Raw genomic sequence first — 19046 nt, forward strand, 5'->3', positions numbered from 1 at the left:
TTGGATGGTGTAACACTTCCTTACACCACAGCAGTACATGGTCCCAAGCAACTCTCAATTTAAGGAAATGTCATGTTTTTGTTAACCACAGGCACAACAGTAAAGACATAAATATATATATATATATATATATATATATATATATACAAGTCTCATTTCTTTCAGGTTTATTATGAAAGCATCAGAAGCAGAATGAAGCAGAAATCACCTTTAAGCCATGGCTTTTTCCTGAGCATTTTCACTTTAAAACATATATGCTGTTTCAGTGCCTAAATGATGGGTTCACTCACCCACAACAGTTCTTACTACACTGCAATTTCTCTAAAAGTAAATAAAAATAAAAATGTCACATATAGGGACGCATCTGGAAATAGAAATAATAAATTTTCTGCAAAAATTGTTAGAAAATGATTAGAAAAAAAAATGGTTAGAAAATGATTCTTCATACCCAAGTTGAATAATAGGTAGCAACAGCAGAAAATAATAGAAGATATAAACACTTCTAAACTTATAAAGGGTGATATTTTTAATCTGAGTAGGGACAACAATGAAAAAAGTTCTGCATAAAACTAAAGAAGTATTTCCAGAAATACAAGCACCTGTGAAATAGAAATAATTGGTCTCCTCCTAGAGATCACCATGAAACAGTAGTATATCAATTAGTACTTCCATTGGAAGGCAATAAATTCTGCATGATTCTCACATTTACCCTTGCAACAGTTCCCTTTCTGATTCCTCTCTTCTAGTCAAATCCTAACACATTTCTAACAGCCAACTCATGTCACTTCTCCCACTATAAACTTTGTTTTAGTTTGTTTCCATTCATTTTGTTCATCRTTTGCACTGAAACAGCAGTCACTGTGTTATAATTCACACACAAACCCACCATAAAACCCAAATTCGTACACCCCTGAAAAAGCTTGCAAACCCCAGTCCCACAATGTTTAACATAWTTACAGATATGTGATACCAGATTTGATCTTGCATTCCAAAAAGGGTTTCAATGAACCAAAATTCCCATTACACTGAGCAGAAGCAGCAACATATCTCATGATACCTTAAGCCTTTCATATCCAATCAGTACAGTCAATCTCAATACTACTTAACTTGTGGCTTAAGAAGCACAGTTACTGAGTGATGTGCATCTTGCAATGCCATGTGCTGCAATCATTTTTATATCAAGCCCGTGTAATCACCAGACCATCCTGGGGTATTCTCTTGACTAAAGAAACAACGGATAACTTAATATTCAAAATGCACAATCTCACTAGATACCCTAAGACTATGCTAGTATTTTTGTTGTCACTAGAATGTGTGTCCTTGAACTTGCCATTCCTGAGAATAGGGATCAAATAATTAGAGGGGAAAACAAAAATTAATTTTTATATTTATAACATTATTATTACTGTAAATCCAATTGTGAGTTACCAGCCAGACTGYGGTGCAAAGCAGCTTAGTCCTGGGACCTTCCTACCATAGCTGACTGCAGATCACTTTAAGTAACATGGCTTAAAAAAAAAAAAACATATTAAGTGGTTTATTTTAACCCCTTGTTTTTGCTATTAAGGTTCCTAATGTCATGAATTGTGAAAGAGAATATTAATTCCTGAAAATTGATATAAAATTCATAACAGGTGAAATTTCATTAAAGAAAGAAARGGCAACCAACAGGTTTAGACTTCCTTAGAATGTTGTGCTGAAGACTGAAATACAGGAAATAACAGCATTGGTTTTCTTTCTTTTCAAAAGGTTGGCTTTCTGTAGGTTTTCAGTCTTTTTTGATACATGTACAAATATAACTAACAGAAAATTTRTCATCCTCCATTTTTGTCTATTTGTGTGTGTGTGATGATCTATGGTACTGCCTAGATGATTATACTTCCCCATATGGTTAACCTTATCAGCAAGACACTAGAAAACRAATCCTGTGCAGTACAAATATATCTATACTTCAGTTATTCTGATCAGAAGCAGTTACCCAAAACTATGAAAAATTGTTATGGAGACTTGAAATGTGCTGCATAAAACACTCRTGATTGAATTGGACTAAGGGCTCCTGCACTATTCAAGGAAAAAGATTATCCCCCAAAACTCCACTCAGGATCATGGTTTTCATTAGTGAGAATATGCTATGTTCAGTACTRCACAGATAGATAATTCTGATTGGCAGCGAAGTACTGGGAAAGCAGAACACCCAGAAGCAAGTTAAAAGTTCTTTGTAAGCAAATAAAATGCAGACATTCCTGTCKTGGTAATTTATTTGGAATTCAGAAAAAAATAAGCAACAATTAAATTTTGTGTTTGAATCTTCAGGGCAAAATAAATATATTAATCCTACAGATCAACAATTACATTGAAAGTGTCTATCCATATACATATGAGAGAGAAAACTCTTGAATTTATAGCATAAAAGCTAAGCAGAATTAAACAYCTCATACATCACATGACAGTCATGCTGATGATCATAAATAATCTCTTAATAAGAAAGCTATTCTACCAGATGGATGTATTTCTGTGTTGGTTTTTGAAAACTGATCTTTCTCAGTGTTTGAGAAAGAGTCTCCTCAACAGGCYACCAAAACTTTTAAACAAATTTAGGCCACGCTGGAAAGTGAAGAGCAAGTCATCAGACATACTGACTGGTTCTTCTAATTCCTTAGGGAAAATTAATTGCCAGGGCAGACTTTTTTACCTGTAGGCATTCTCAAAGAAAGGACAATGATCTGCTTTTCCTAAACAGAAGCCAAGGAACATTACCTAATCATTGTTCCATTGTTGGCAAAGGGAGACCCTTTTATGAAGTAAAGGCAAGAATTCTAATTGAAGTTGATAAAAGAATACACATCYAAGAGTGATCCAAAAACCTTGCTCAGTTTTCCTCCTGAAGCTTTCTCTGTCATAAATACCAGTCTCACTGTCTACTGTAAGGCTGCTTCTAGCTCTTATAATCAGAAAGAAATGAGGAAGAGAAGAGAAAGCATAAAGAGRTACATTGTGACTACCTCACAAGAGTCATTCAATGAGTGTCAGTAATAATCCAAGTAGATTGTCTATTTTAAACTTTTTGATGCAGTCAGTCTTTTTTGAAAGAAATACTACAATTTATCATCGTTTTAATCCTTTTTAGTGCTATGTACCATACAAARTCATAAACAAAGAGATTTGTTCTGYAAATGAATGCAAACTGTTCTACTTGGACATGATATTTCAGTAGTTGAGCAGTGCTTGGACTAACCACTACTAATGTGATAAACAAGACAAATGAGTAAATCACAAGAAGGGAGGAATTACCACAGGAAGGCAGCACAGAGTAAACAGAACTGCCTTATAGTCCATGCCAGGCCCTAGCACAGGGCATGGTTAGGTGTGCGAAAATGTTGGATCGCAGTGCTACAGCAAATATATTGCATCCCACTACTGGGATGTTCTGGGTATATTGCATCCCACTGCTAAAGAAAGGCTGCAATGAGTTACAGCACTCCACATAAATTATCTAATTTATGCCAGAAGCCGTCATAATCCCTCCCTTGACAGAACCTTCTTTATTTCAGCTCTCAGGAGAGTTGCATCAAATAACCTGCCCCACTGAGTCATGCATATTACAGGCACACACATCCTTTATAGCAGGACTTCAATACAGTGGGCAACCGTGTTATTTTTAGAAAGAACAAAGCCAGCATCTTCTGATAAACACCTCACTTGAAAAGAAYTGAAACATTTTTGTTTGCAAAACAAAACATTCTTGCATTTATTGCCACCCAAATGAAAGGCTAGTAATACAGCCTAGGTTTACCCTCAGTATACAACCACAAAAATTACCTGAGAGGRCCACTACATCCTGCTAGCACAGAATTTGTTGCTCTACATTCCAGAGGAATTCCATCCTAACCCTTTTACAATCTTTCTCTTCCTCATACCTACAGAACGCCAAGAGCTTTGAAATGCATTAGCATGCAAATATCTTGGGTGGCTTTACTACACATTTATATTGCAGAGTAATCAATAAATTATTATTTCAATATTTATTGGAATCTCAGAATAAGAAAGAAGATAGATTACACAAATCCATCTTAGTTGATTAATGGGTACTCCAGCAAAAGGCATACACTGATGGAGTGGGTCAGTATGCAGACTATATTACTGAATATTTCAGCTCGGTTGTAAATATAGTATCTGTTTCTCTTAGGGACTGTCACACTGAGTGCAGTATAAAAGGCAATAAATTTCAACAGATTAATTAACTCTTTGGTTACTGGGGCTGTGTGTCACCTATCCTGGCACCTAATAAAAAATCCTTTAATGCCAAGACATAAAGAAAGGCCTCTTTGAAAATGAGTTATTAACAGCATTTTGTGAATAGATGGAGAAATTGTAGCCCAGCCATTTAAGTGTCATAAAGTGCAGCAAAGGCTGCTGGAGGCCTCTGAGGGACGCCAGGCAATACCATAACAATCAAATCTGAGATGGAAGAGGGATTGAGCTGTCCACTCAGAATTTTTATATTGTCAAAGAGCAGCGAGGAAATAATGTGATCAAGAAGTGAATTAACCTTGTGTGTGAAAGAAAGGGGATGATCTGATGGAAAAGGCAGTAAAGTAAAAATCACTCCATAATGCCTACATTGCAGGCTGGTCATGAGGGGCCCCTAATGTCTGCAGGCTGTCAGCGAACAGACCCAGCCCTCTAAGTACCATAAACCCATTACCTGCATTAGTCAGTAATTGGAATACATTTATTCATACTTTCAAAGTTCTTGGGGTCCTGATGCTGGCTAACCACACAGCATTAATTTCTAAAATGYTTTCTGCTTCTATCCTTGTGATAGAACATGGACAGTCTACTGGGGCAATTAATACTCAAAAAGGCATGAAASACTTATTTACTATGTTACATTTATACATATGTCTATATTATACCATACAGTTTAATCTGGTTTCCTTGGTGTCAATTCCCCATGAAGCTATGCTGGCATTTCTAGCAAACAGCAAGCTACAGAAATTTGTACTGTTGGAATTGATTCAACCATATGGGAGGACTTCACCAAGGAGGAAATAATCTATACCAAGTTTAACAAGGTTGCTTTGACCTAAATGTCTTTAATAATATGCTAGTCAAGCAAGARGCTGTGAAAGTCATATGGAATACTGCTATTCAAGAGGGTGGAAATTTTTTTCTTCTTCTYACACAAGACATTTTTCCTTGAACCGCTCATTATGGAATTGATGGACACATATTTATAGTGACACACAGCCCTAGACAAAAGACATCAAGAGTGGGCTCACATCTGYTGTTTTGCATGTTTAAAAGTATTTTTTATTCTTAAGACTGACTTTGTCATGAAAGAATTGTTCACCATTGCCTCAAAGCAAAACATGTAACTGTGCAGTGAGAGCTTGCCGTGAGACCTAAGACCATCTAGTTGCAGCATCACTATATAAAGTGAGCACTAGAAAAGCATCCTTAAAGAAAAGTCTCCCAAATCCTTATTATTCTGATTATTAGAAATAAGCAGAATTACAAAATCAATACATAAATTTAACGAAGATTTTAAAATGTTCTATGGTTTTCCAAGAATCCTTGCTTTGTGAGAAAATTTTAGTTATCCTCCATTCCTGCGTACAGTAGTCAATCTATCAGTCAAAATCAGGCTGAGAAATGCAAGAATGCAGTCTCCTTGTTGCTGCCAACAGAATTTGCCAAAAAGAGTATGTTCCCTGTCAGCCACTGCCATGAGAGGAAAGGCACAGGACTTGTGGTGTAAGTCACCTCCCTTAATAGTTCATGCCCAGTCACCATCCAGGGGTGGTGCTGCTGGTTGTTCTTCACCTACAAGTCTCCCCAGTCCAGCCCCCAGAATTTCTGACTCTCAGCGTCTGAACAGTTTTACTTTAACCAAGGTAGTTTATTATGAACTACTGTTGTATTTAAACTTCAGAGGGCCTACGGTAAGTTACAGTGCAGTGTGTCATTTCCTTTATCAAACTGACAAGAAGAAAACAAAGACTGACACTTCTGCAAATATCACTTCTTAGACAAGCTTTTGTGAAACAGTGCTCTTATATTTACGTGGAGGATTTATTAACATCAGAAAGGGATATAAAATTCTAAAAAAACAGACAAATATTTTCTGCTCATGGTGAATATATTATCTTCCTCAAATTCTATTAGATATGTATAGATTACTTTATGAATATAACCATTAAGTTACTCCTCTCTGCTCAGTCAAGAGTGTCCACACTCTCACATGTTCGTGACAAACATACAGCAAGATACCTTGATACCTTGTTATCTGTCAGTATTATATCCACTTTCCACCAGAAACTATACAAAAGCTGCCTCTAGGTGCAGCTCTCCAGGGCATGGAAAAGAGCRTCCCAAATCTTCCTTCTATTCAAGCAACCAAATATCCAAAGCAACTAAGCRAGGAAAAAATACTAGAGAATACGTTCACAGCTGTTCTGAAGAAGGACAAATAATGCACCCAAATCCATCACCCAAGAAAATATGGAATCAAACTGTGCYGCACTGAGCAGATTAAAAAGCCCTTTCACTTAAAAAAAAACAAAAGAAACAAAAACAAACAAAAACAAACAAACAAAAAAAAAACCAAACCAAAACAAAACAACAGTATTTGCAACAAAACAGATGAATAAAAAAGTCTTTCTCCAGGTCTGCAGAGCAGCAGTGAGCACCAAGCAAGGCTCAAGCACAGCAAAATTAAATCTAGCAGAAGTCCAGGCACAGACTGCCAAGYATTGTGTGTAGCAGGGAAACCTGTGCCAGACTTTCAGTTCAGTAGCAGGTGAAAACACCCCATCATTTTTAGTAACCTCATACTGATAATTCGATTGCTTAAAATGAAAAATAGTTTTGCCAAAGAATATTAAATTCAGGCAACATTTGCTGAGGCTAAGAGCGTTTGAGCACATGGCCACAAAAGTAGCAAGATCTAAGATCACTGTTTCAGACTCTCTGTTTGGTGGGAAAAAAACCACTCTACTGCTCAACATTACAGAAATTGAAATCTATATGAAAAGCTTGTTTAGTAGTTCAGTTGCATTTTTGTTTCTTAAAATTCATTACTTAATCCATGGGTTTCATGTTCCAGTAATTAAATAGGCACTATTAGGATGAAAATTTACTTATACAATAGTACTAACTCTTGAATGTCATGCAGCTAAAATCAGCCTGAATTAAACTTTTTCCATGACTATCCTACATGCACAAATATTTCTAAAATGAAAATAAATCACAGAACAGAAACATACATGTATGAGTAAACTTTTTTAAAAGTGACAAATGCACTGAGCCAGAAAAAATTTGAGATCAAATATGCCTGTCTTCAACAACAAATTAAAGCAATAATGTTATAAGAATCAGCCTACATTTTAAATGGCAAAGTAAAGTCAAACTCTCCTTAAAGCTGAAGCTTCTGGTACAATGATCACCGAGCTGTGAAAGGAATTAATGAGCTCTAACAGTACAAGCACTACTGCCCACTGTGTTTTAAATGCTTCAGTCACTTCTTCAGATTTCTCAGCTACAAACAGGAGCTAGAATAAAACCAGAATGGTACTTGTGAGAGCCTATATCAGCTTCAGAAATTATCAGACACTATACTGGATTAAAATATTACAGATAATGGTAAGACCAAAAGGCCACATTTCTACGCAGATGACTTTTCACTTTAGGAAATGAGCAAACAGAATGGTTTTCAWTTTTTTGTAAYAGAAAATGTTTTAAATCGATGGTGTAAGTCATGAAACATCAGTCTTCACTGCTTAAGGTCATGCCTACCACTATACGCACTTTAAACTGAGCTGAGCAGATGTTCACTTTTGTAGTCAAGCAATTTGAACACCTACATAGACACTCCAGCACATAAAACACTGAACATTAAGAGACTGAAGAATCCCACAGAAAATTACACWAAGGAACTTAGTTTCAATCTAAAAAAATATAGATCTGTTGGTTTTGGAAGAGTCACTGAAAGATATCCAGGTACCTCAGCCAAAAGCAATGAACCTGGTTAGAGAGCCCTGAAAAGTTGTTCTGGTGAGTGAACTATCAAAGAGTTCCTAACAGGGAGGTTCCAAACTATCACGTTGCAAACTAGCACAATTCTAGCTACTTCCCTTAAGGAATGGCCTTTAAGATAGCTTAAGTGTAATATCTTACAAGCAAAGGACCATGTAATGAATATTTCTAYGCAACCAGCTGCTCTTCTAACACAGCTGCAATACAACATGCTTTCAGAATGGCCAATTGAGATTATCRCTCACACAAACARAATAATTCTAACCATTTTTACCAGTCAAAGTATTTGCCACAGCCATTACCATAAAACATTTATTACTAAATAAACAAAAAAAATTGCTTTTACTCTTTCTTTAAAATAATTGATTAATCTTCAAAATTAAATGCAGTAGGTACACAGGAACTAAATTCCACTAGGTTCTATCTAMACAAAAATTGTTTAATGCTACCTTTACTCCTTTACAGTGTACCCTGCTGATTCTTGCTCTTGGAAGGATTTTCTGCCACTAACTTTTGTGCCCCAATTTTCATCTTTCTCACACACCATTAATAATACTACGGCTCCAGGTACCACTAAACAATATAATTAAATCGAGCCCAAGTACACTGTAGCCTAGCCATGTTGCAGTGTGATTTGGGTCTATAAAGAACACACTGAAGGCCTTGGCAGAATTGGCCAGATTACCCCGAATAAGAATGCTGCATAGATTCAGGACAAGAAAAAAACACAGAGAAACACACTACTTTTAAATTATCCAAGCAATCAGAATACAACTGTAATAAACTGYGAATAGTATGCATGTTATAATGCTGCTTCACTTATTTGTAAATATCAGTTTAAATTGCTTAGCAAAGGAAAAAAGCTTACAAGAAGGACCATAGGGGAAAAAAATACTTTAGATTATTGGCCTAAGTTCAGCAGCAGAGTTAGCAATTTATGGACTTGATTATACCTTCAAAATGAACAATAACCCAGTAACTACTGCAGTAGAAAGGTACTAAATTTTTATGATATGGGGTAATCAGATTGGCTACCAAAGACATAATGGACATGCAGCAAAGAAGAAACAATTCACATTAAAATAGCCAAGTAACAAACTCCCTTCTTGAAAAGGATATTTTTCTTCATATGATGTCTTCAGCAGACTGTAGGCTGTTTCTTTAAATGAATGCTTATGACACAGTTTCCAGGCACACTTGGGTACAGAAACAGGCACCACAGTGTACATCATGTTTAGAAATAAATAGAGCTGTCATACTTGGATTCATATTGACATTTACATCAGACTCTTAATCTGTGTAGATTTGACAGATGGGAAAAAGTCAGCCACCCCACATATAAATGACACTTACATATTCATAATCAACATATTTTTGGTTGTTTACTCAGTAAAGCAAAACTAGTTTATTTTTACATCTCTACTATGGCAGTAAACAATCTGACATTTGAGCATATTTGAGATGGTATGCCATTTTATTGCAATTACTACTTCCAGAAAAAGAAACAAGGTGAAAAAATAATTGTGCTTTTCCAAAACAAAAATTATTCTTTTTTGTAGAAGAYGTATTCTTCTTTACTTCATGGTAATGGGTACTCACAGACTGTGGAAATAGCAATTTCATGCAAAATCAGTAAACTTTTCCCTTCCATTTAGTGCACGAATTGTTAGTAAATTGAAATAAAAATGAAGTACCTATGATAAYTCAATAAAAATGTAGTACTTTCATTAATTACTTAATGCCTACAGGAGTAACTCAGTTGCTACAAAAATTATGCAAATAAAATTATAAAATAGATCATTTAAATTTAATAAAAATTGTTTCCAAATTATTTTGGACTCTACTAGGCTTTTTTCCAATTTCTTGCTATTATCTAGAACTTAAAACACCTTTCACACTGTCCTCTCCTGAATGTTTGCGTAWTGAGTTGAGCACAAATTTGGGCGTGATTCCTGTGCAGTTAGATGTGGTAATTAAGTCACATAAGATAGAGGACAACTCTTCGGATATTGTATCTAACTCCCTAGATATCAACTTATCTTTGCCAGCTGTACTTACTATGCTATAAAATATTACTCTGTTCAAACATTTTAGATRGACTCTGGATACATTGCATCTTACCCTATTTTGAAAAGCTAATGTTTTAAAATGTGAAAATTTACCAATATACTTAATCCTAGCAAAAAGAAATCAACATAACACCAGTAATGCAGATAAACCTCAAGCTTCGATAAGACAAYGGTGTTTCGGTTATCCTTGCACTCTCTCCATGCACAACAGGAGATGATAAAATAAAAAGTGACCATGCAGAGGGTGCACTACACCAAATGGAATATGAAGTAATATATAATTCTATTTTTTTCCTAAGTTATTTCATATTTTTAACTCTCCTGGTCGGAGAGGCTTGTTTGCTGTAAGTTTATGCAAATTTGACCACAACTCAAGCTCTGACTGGCTGTAAGCATAATTAGGAGACATTACTACTAATGGACAAAGACAATACTTGTTATCCAATGAATTTTTTTGAAGTGTTCTAAAAGTAAAATACTATTTAAATAAAGTATTTAGAGGTTTTTTCTAGGACATCTATAACAGAAAACATTCCATATGACACTAAATACTACAAAGCAATCCAGAATGGAACTTTTTAGAAAAGAAGATGCCAGAGGGTGAAGCTGGCACTTAAGTGTCTGGCTTTTAACAACTTTGATCACTTGAATTTTGCAGAAATTGAAACRTATTTCTCACCAAAAGGACCAGAGGAAGCAGTACCTGGAACATGCCAGTTCAAAAGAGAATATTCAATGACAGCTAGAGAATATCTTTGTCATCAACTCTGTGGCTCCTCTGGTAATTTCTCTGTAGTCTTTTCACACATGGAAGATATAATTTTATGTTGATTTGGGGCAGGGAGAAATAGGCTCAGTTGCAAACAGTTTCACTGGTTATTCTTTGCTGTAGTGTGTCATACGGATCCATTCTCAGATAACTGCAGGGTAGACATTAGAAAACCTTAACAGAACTTACCATAAAAATGGTTCAGCACACAGAGGACAAGTTCTCAACCCTTGTAAAACACCAGGAGGAGTTAACATAAGAAGGAAATCAGTGTTCCTTTCTTGCCTTAGACACTGAAGTCTACATAAATGTAAGCATATCATCGTATCTTGCAGCATACCAGTTCTGATGTCAATAAAGCAGTGACAAAACTACTTCAGAGGAGTGCTGCTTTAATTTTGAAAGATGCTCCTAAAAACAAAAAAACACCCATGAGTACAAAACAAGTGATGCGAAAATTCATTTCAATACCTTCCCATGCATAAMACATTACTTTCTTCAGATTACACCATGTTACAGAGTTTTTTACAATCTTGCCTTCAGAAAATTTGAGAATACATATAAGATCCATTATTTATTAGACCAGGTCTTTATTAATAAATACAGTGTATTGCTTTTAACTTCAATTGTTACCAACTCCCAGCTGATTTTATTTTCTAGCACATCAACAACTCAGAGTTGTTTGACACCAATTGTTAACTTATATTTTAAATTAAATAAGAAGAAGACACCAATGTAGTGTAAAAATTACTTCAACCCTCTTTTAAGAGGAATTAAGATGTAATGAAGAACAAACTTCAGAAACTTGAGAATTCTGTTTCAAATTAACATCAATGTAGTATAATATATTTTGATGCTTATCTAGAAGTGTCATTCTTCAGCTAAGCCTGTCCAAACTTATTCTCTCCCTAAAGCTACCAATCAGAAGTATAAAACAGATCTCACATTCTCCCTTTTTTCTTCTGAGAAATAGCAATCTTTCCTTTCCAGTGCCCACTTCACACCAAAAAAACTGTTTGCTTTGTCTTCCAGGAGCATGTCCTGCATGTCAAACAACAACTTCCAAGTTTATGTACCTCAAAATGTCATATAATGTGTATATATAATGGTGGAAGAAGTGGCTAAGCCCCTGTGCATCATATTTAAGGAGTCATGGCAGTATGATGATGTYCCCACTTACAGGAAAAGGGGGAATATGACCCCCATTTCCAAAACTGAAAAAAAAAGGAAGACCTGAGGATATACAGGCAGGTTAGTCTCACCTCTGGGCCTAGCAAGATCATGGARCAGATCCTCCTGGAAACTATACTAAGCCACATGGAAAATAAAGAAGTGATTTGTGACAGCCAAGATGGTTTCAATACAGGAAAATCATGCCTGACAAATCTGGTGGCCTTCTATGATGGGGTTACAGTGGTGGTGGATGAGGGCAAAGCAATTGAAGTCGTCTGTCTGGGTTTGCACAAAGCATTGACGCTGTCCTTCAGTATGCCATTGTCTGTAAACAGGAGAGAGATGGATTTGATGGGCGGACTGCTCAATGGATAAGGAATTGGATGGATGGTTGCACTCAAACAATTGCAATCAATGGCTCAACATCCATGTGGGGACCAGTGATGAGAGGCATTCCTCAAGAGTCAGTGCTGGGATTGCCAGTGTCTAACATTTTTGTTGGTGACATGGACAGTGGGATTGAGCACACCCTCAGCAAGCTGGCCAGAAAGCCAATCAYAACCTGGCCTACATCAAAAGAAATGCGACCAGCAGGTCAAGGGAGGTGATTCTTCCCCTCTACTCCACTCTCATACAACCTSACCTGGAGTGCTGTGTCTAGCTCTGGGGCCCACAACAAAAGCAGGACATGGACCTGTTGGAGCAAGTCCAGAGGAGGATCTTGAAGACTATCAGAGGGCTGGAGCACCCCTCATATGGAGACCGGCTGAGAGAGCTGGAGTTGTTCAGCCTGGAGAAGGCTCCAGAGACACCTTAGGGAAGCCTTCAACGACCTAAAGGGGCCTTGCAGGAGAGCTGGAGAGGGACTTCTCACAAAGGCATGTAGTGACAGGACAAGGGGCAATGGCTTTAAACTGAAGGAGGTAAGTYTAKATTMAATATTAGGAAGAAATTCTTTACTRTGATTATGAAGAGGCACYGGTAAACATTGCCCTGAGCAGTTGTGGATGCCCTATCCGTGGAAGCCATTCAAGGCCAAACTGGATGGGGCTTTGAGCAATGTGGTCAAGTGGAAAGGTGCTCCTAATTTGGCAGAGCGAATGGAACTAGATGATGTTTAAGGTCTCSTCCRACCCAAACCATTCTATGGTATCTTCACATATCAATTCCATGAACTTCACAATACTGTTTGGTCCAAGATACATCCAGACTGATAAACAGTTAAAGTTCCCTAAYTGAATGTTACAGAGGGCAAAAACTTATATGGCTTCAAAGCAAGATATACAAAATGKTGGAGGAAATGTCTATTTGAGGCCATTAAACAATCTATATACAACCTCTACACAGATTACCAGCACAAGTCAGGGGCAACGCTAAGAGAGGGACTACTTAACATATCCCCAGATGCCATCACAGAGATGACTAAACATACTGTGGATGTGACCTAATACTTGTTCTCAGGTTACTTCTCATGCCCAGATATCCCTCAACATTTATCAAAAAACACATCACATATCTCCAGAACACATAAACATGTTCAACCTTACTCAGCAAGCCTTCCAAATCTTACACGTCAAGAAAAAACATCCATCAYACCTTCACTTTGCAAGAGCAGGGYCTGAATTCAAACTTTGCACGGCCACAACACACTCTATTATTTACAGTCTAGAAGGCCCTAAATTATTTCAAAAATCATGCAATAAGATGGTGAGAAATTTTATTATAGAAAACATTCTATCAATCAACCTGACTCACTAGTACTTATTCTGCCATCGTCCCCAGTGTAACACAAGACCTGAAGGCACAAGTGAGACCGCTTTAACTCCCATGCTCTGGAGTGTCATCAGTGTAATGCTGCCAATATCAAGTCATAAGCCTGTTCACAACTGTGAATAAAAACAAGTTATTCCAAGGAAGGCCGCTTGTGACCTACACYGACTGGTAAAGTTACTTTAATCACCTCCAATCACAAAGCACAAAACAATTTGAATATATCCTYGCTTAAGCACTATTTTTCTGATATCATTTTATTCTGCAGTTATGACTGCAAAATTCCCTACACTGTTAATCCAAACAAGTTGTAGAATATACATCCACACATCCACTCTCTCAGAAAAAATTACTCACTATTTGCATTTCTAAGTACTAGCATTTATATGCACCGGTGACGAGACAGAAATAATGAAGTTGTATCTAGAATGTTATCAACACTTGATAGATTATCTGTCTGGCCCTATGTTCCAAGTTTTAAGKGCAATTTAAAAATTTAAAAATCAGTATTACAGTACTTTGTAATGTCAGAAGGCAGAACCTTAATTTAACTTTATAATTCTAGATACAATAGCTTTCCCTTGAATATGAAGTGATGTATCACACATTTCAAACTCCGTATTCTATAATCATAGAGCTTTTTGTTACTGTTAAAACCCCAATTTAGGTTCTGAGGCAGAAAAATGCAGTAGTACAAGGAATACATTAGAAATGGTTTTGAAAATTAGGCTAAGAAAAATTATTGCAACTGGAATTTAAGTAGAGAAAATTATAGGAAAGTATTCAGAAAACATTTATTACAGAAGCTGAAACAATACAAGCATTTTAATAACATATATATTAAAAGATTTTTTTTAATTACATTGATACTTAACTAGCCCTCCTTGGTTTTGATGGGCACTTATTCCTAATTTAAAAAAAAAATCAAAGCAAAAAGGCCTTTGAATCTTTCTTCTATGTGTGTCTTATTTTGTTCTCATTATACTGCATCTCAGAGTAACAGGAAGAAAAACCTGTACAAAGCTGGCAGAAAAATTTTACTCTATTAAATTATCAGGCATATTATTATAAATATCTGGCAACCACAGAAAAGAATTATTGCTTTCCCCCTTCTTCCCCATGCTACAGAGCTAAATAGATGCTCTTCATTTTTGTCAATCAAGTTTCTAGGTTTACTTAACTCCCACTAACTCAGTAGATAACCAGTTATGACAGCCAAAATGCACTTTCATCTAATCAAAATATTTGCTTCTTTGTAGTACTTAATTGTATCAAATGCAAACCCTAAAACAAAATTCACAGAAAAACTGGTCACTTTGCATGCAACTCCCCACCAGTTTTGGTAAAGATGGTAAACCAGTAAATAACATTGGCTTTAGCTGTATCAAGACTCACACATTTAAACGATATAGAAGATTCTAAAAATATTTATACAAATAACACACATCCCTAAGAGGTGRGTTCAAGCATTTGAAAGTGGTTATTAATTTGCCTTTCTCACTGAAGTATAAAAAACCCCTCTCATTGTTCTAGTTCATTAATTTCATTTTATTCATTGCCCAGTTGAAAAAATTCTATGGATATTTGTGTCACTCATGGTATACTACACACACTTCATGGGAAAACATACCTGTAGTGGACAATTTTGGCAAACACAGGAAATATTTTTTTACTCCTTTAAATTCTTAATAGCAACACACACTATGTCACAAAAATATTACTGTCCATAGTCCATCAGCAAAATGCAAAATGTGTACCTATTATAAATATGCCACATTTATGCTCCCTTCCAGATATAAGAAGTGCCTAACACCTTTGTTYTGGTTAAACCCCAACCCCCTGGGATATGGGTACAGGGGTACCATTTCACTGATGAAAAATTAGAAATGCTCATATTGAAAGAGTGTGAAAACAATCTAGGCTAGACAAGAAAGGCAACAAAGGTAACAAAACCTCTCATGGAGCTGGCATTTTTAAATTAGACTGTAGTGAACAAAAGCTCTTGTTAATAAAACTACAGCCAACAGCATTATATGTCTCATCCAGAAGAAAAAACAGGATTAAGTTTGTGCACTAAGCTTTCCTATTGGTACCTTGAGTTGTTCAAGAAGGAGAAGTACAGACAGGGAGTGTGAGAACTTTGAGATCTTTAATACTTCCACTGCCTCTGCTCGTGATGTACAACATCTATTTCCTRGATAAACAGAGAAGTTAAGTCCCCAGAGCCTGAATCCAGTACCTTTCATAAGCCCTAACTTCATTTTTACAAACGATAAAAGAAAATGCAATTTGCTTTCCAACTTTACCAGTAATCCATACGTGTTCATATTGTAGACTGCAAAAGCATCTGTGAGATCAATAATAAACATCCTACTTGTCGTTTACTCTTCGGCTTTATTTAAAAACATTCTCCAGTATGCATGCCATTTTCCCGTTGGAATGATGGAATATGGACAACAGAAATAGAAAAAAAATACACTGTGAACAGCAAAATGCATGCTGTTTACCAACAGGCAGGAGACCTCCCAAGTAAAAAACAAGCAGCCTATTTTTGACATTGTGAATTAAAAAAAGAATGCACTAGGATAGCAACAAGTCTCAGATATTAGGGAATATCAAATCATGCTTGCCAGTGTGTCTCTCTCARCACTCTTCCTGCTCAAGAGCCTCACATATCCAGGTTGCATCCACCCAGTTACAGGTTATTTAGTCAATCCAATTTAGTGGTGCAGTTTGATTTTTCCTGCAGTCTGCCTGCTTCCACTGAGTCAATAAGGCACATTCAGAGAAGCACAGAATTGATAAGGTTAGAAGGGACCACTGGAGGTCATCTGGTCCACTCTGCTCAAGCAGGATCCCCTAGAGCACATTATTCAGGATTGTGTCCAGATGGCTTTTGAATAACTCCAGTGAGGGAGAAGCCACAACTTCTCTGGGAATCTGTTCCAGTGCTCAGTCATGCACACAGAAAATAACTACTTCCTCATCTTCASGAGGAACTTTCTGTGTAATCACTCCACTTATATGTTACACAAACATTGATTGCAGCTGACATCTAGAGAATTTATTTACAGGATGCTAGAAAATCCAATCGGATCACATACAAGCTTGAATGTATTTACTTGAATTACTGGGGGAGTTACTTCTATCACAGAGACAGTAAAAAACACCATTCATATTTGTGGCAAAAGAAAGCACAATTGTTTGCTAAAAGTGAAATCCCCCAATCCAGGTAAAGGAATCCCAAATCAAGAAGCACTGGAATTTCACAGGAAGATGGCTGCAAGTATTTTTCTCAATAATCCCTAATCCCATTTTTCAGAAACAGCTATTTGCTAAAAGGTTTCAGAGGGTTCAAATTTTTGTTTATTTGCTTATTTTTAAGTAATCCTGTCGTGTACATTTTCTTTTTGGTGTTTGTCACTTAATAAACACCCTTAAAAATATAATTTAAATGCTGGAGCACTTATTGCTACTATCTATAATACACACTGATTTACTACACTAACCTTTTCTTTACCTTTGGATAAGTGAACTTTTAAAACACTTTAAACATAAAAGTTTGAATTTCCTAAATATATATCTGTTGTCCTGTAGTGATTATGTATAATGTTGAATACCTTTGCACATAATTACAGAAAACACAGCACTGCCATTTTATAGACTGATATGAATAATAACTGGATTTTATGTATTTTCAAGCTACATCTAATTTGCACATTTTCCCAAAAATGCCTTTAGCTACCTTTCTTCTAAGTTCTTTACCCGATTCCTTTGGCCATTATGCTCTATAGCATTCTGCTGTTATTGCACTCATTTACCTTTTCACTTGTCAYCATTAAATACTTTTATTATTTCCTTCCTGCAGCCTCACGTGGAACAATCACAAGAACACCTTCCTCTAAATGCATTCTTGCCTTTTCTTTTAATGAAAGCAGCAGCTTTGCGTGGATGATTCATTGCTCACATCAGAACAGCAGAGCATCAACCAAACCTCGGAACCAAACTTTTTCAGGATTCCAAACAGTCTTGATGTCACCATGGTGTGAAACACGACTRTCTTCTCCAGGAGGCTTTTCCAGAGTGTTGAGGCAGTCCCACTCACTGTGGACTGAAAGCAGCGCCTGACCAAAGCACCTAACACCTGGGAGGGGAGGAGACACCCCCAAGTGTCCCTGTCGCCTCTRCTGGCAGCTTCAGGGAGTGCAGGCAGGCGAGAAGGTCCTCAGCCCCTTCCAGGACTCCTGCCATCCTGGGCTCCTTTCCCACATCCCGGCTGCGTTCCGGTGGGGCAGGGCAGAGCAGAGTTACTGGCCAGSAGAGCCAGTGGTGCCCTGGGGTGCATCGACAAGAGTTTGCATCCAGCAGGTGGASGGAGGTGATMCTGCCCCTCTGCTCCGCCCCGGTGAGGTCACATCTGGAGTGCTGTGTCCAGTTCTGGGCTCCTCAGTACTGGTCAAGGATCTACTGGAGATGGTCCAATGGAGGGCCACGAAGATGATGGGTCTGGGGCACTTCTCTTATGAGGAGACTGCTGGAGCTGGGCTTGGTTTAGTCTGGAGAGTGATACATATAGTCAAATRATACATATGGTCTATATCAAAGTGACAAGGTGCTTATGAGCCCTATTAATTGAAAACTTTCGATAGCCTTTTTTTATACGTTACCAATATAAGAATGTAATAACTTTTTACATGTTATTAAAACACAATGTAATCACTTTCAATATATTATCAATGATAGCTTTTTTATATATTACTATAAGTTTTTTTATAGTGTATTAGCAACATATTGTGTACCAGCTGGATTAGTACATAGATAYGTGAAATCACCAAGAGGCATAAATCAAAAAAAGTTCTGAAGAAAGTAGACAGGTAGATGCTATAAACAAGGAACAGTAGAGAGCACTAATGAGAACTTGGCAGARGYACRGGACAGTCAGCAAAATAATTGAAAATCACAACTTGGAGGACTAGAAAAAACCCATGAACGTCACCACTGCACATGCCCTGAAGACAAAGGTAAAAGTCCACCATGATGAAGAGGATGGYATCTCATTAGAGGGAGACCCCGTGACCACCGAATTGAGGATGACACATGCGCACTCGTAAAACTGTGATATCGTGTACTTCCGTGCCCATGTATAGTGGTGGRTGTATGGTGGGYGTATGGGGGGCAGTRACAATGTTCATGTTGCACCATGCTTATTGTATAAATATGTGCTAATT

This window comes from Malurus melanocephalus, unplaced genomic scaffold (assembly GCF_030028575.1).
Source record: "Malurus melanocephalus ecotype Western Australia unplaced genomic scaffold, MMel_1.1 scaffold_103, whole genome shotgun sequence".
Taxonomy (NCBI): domain Eukaryota; kingdom Metazoa; phylum Chordata; class Aves; order Passeriformes; family Maluridae; genus Malurus; species Malurus melanocephalus.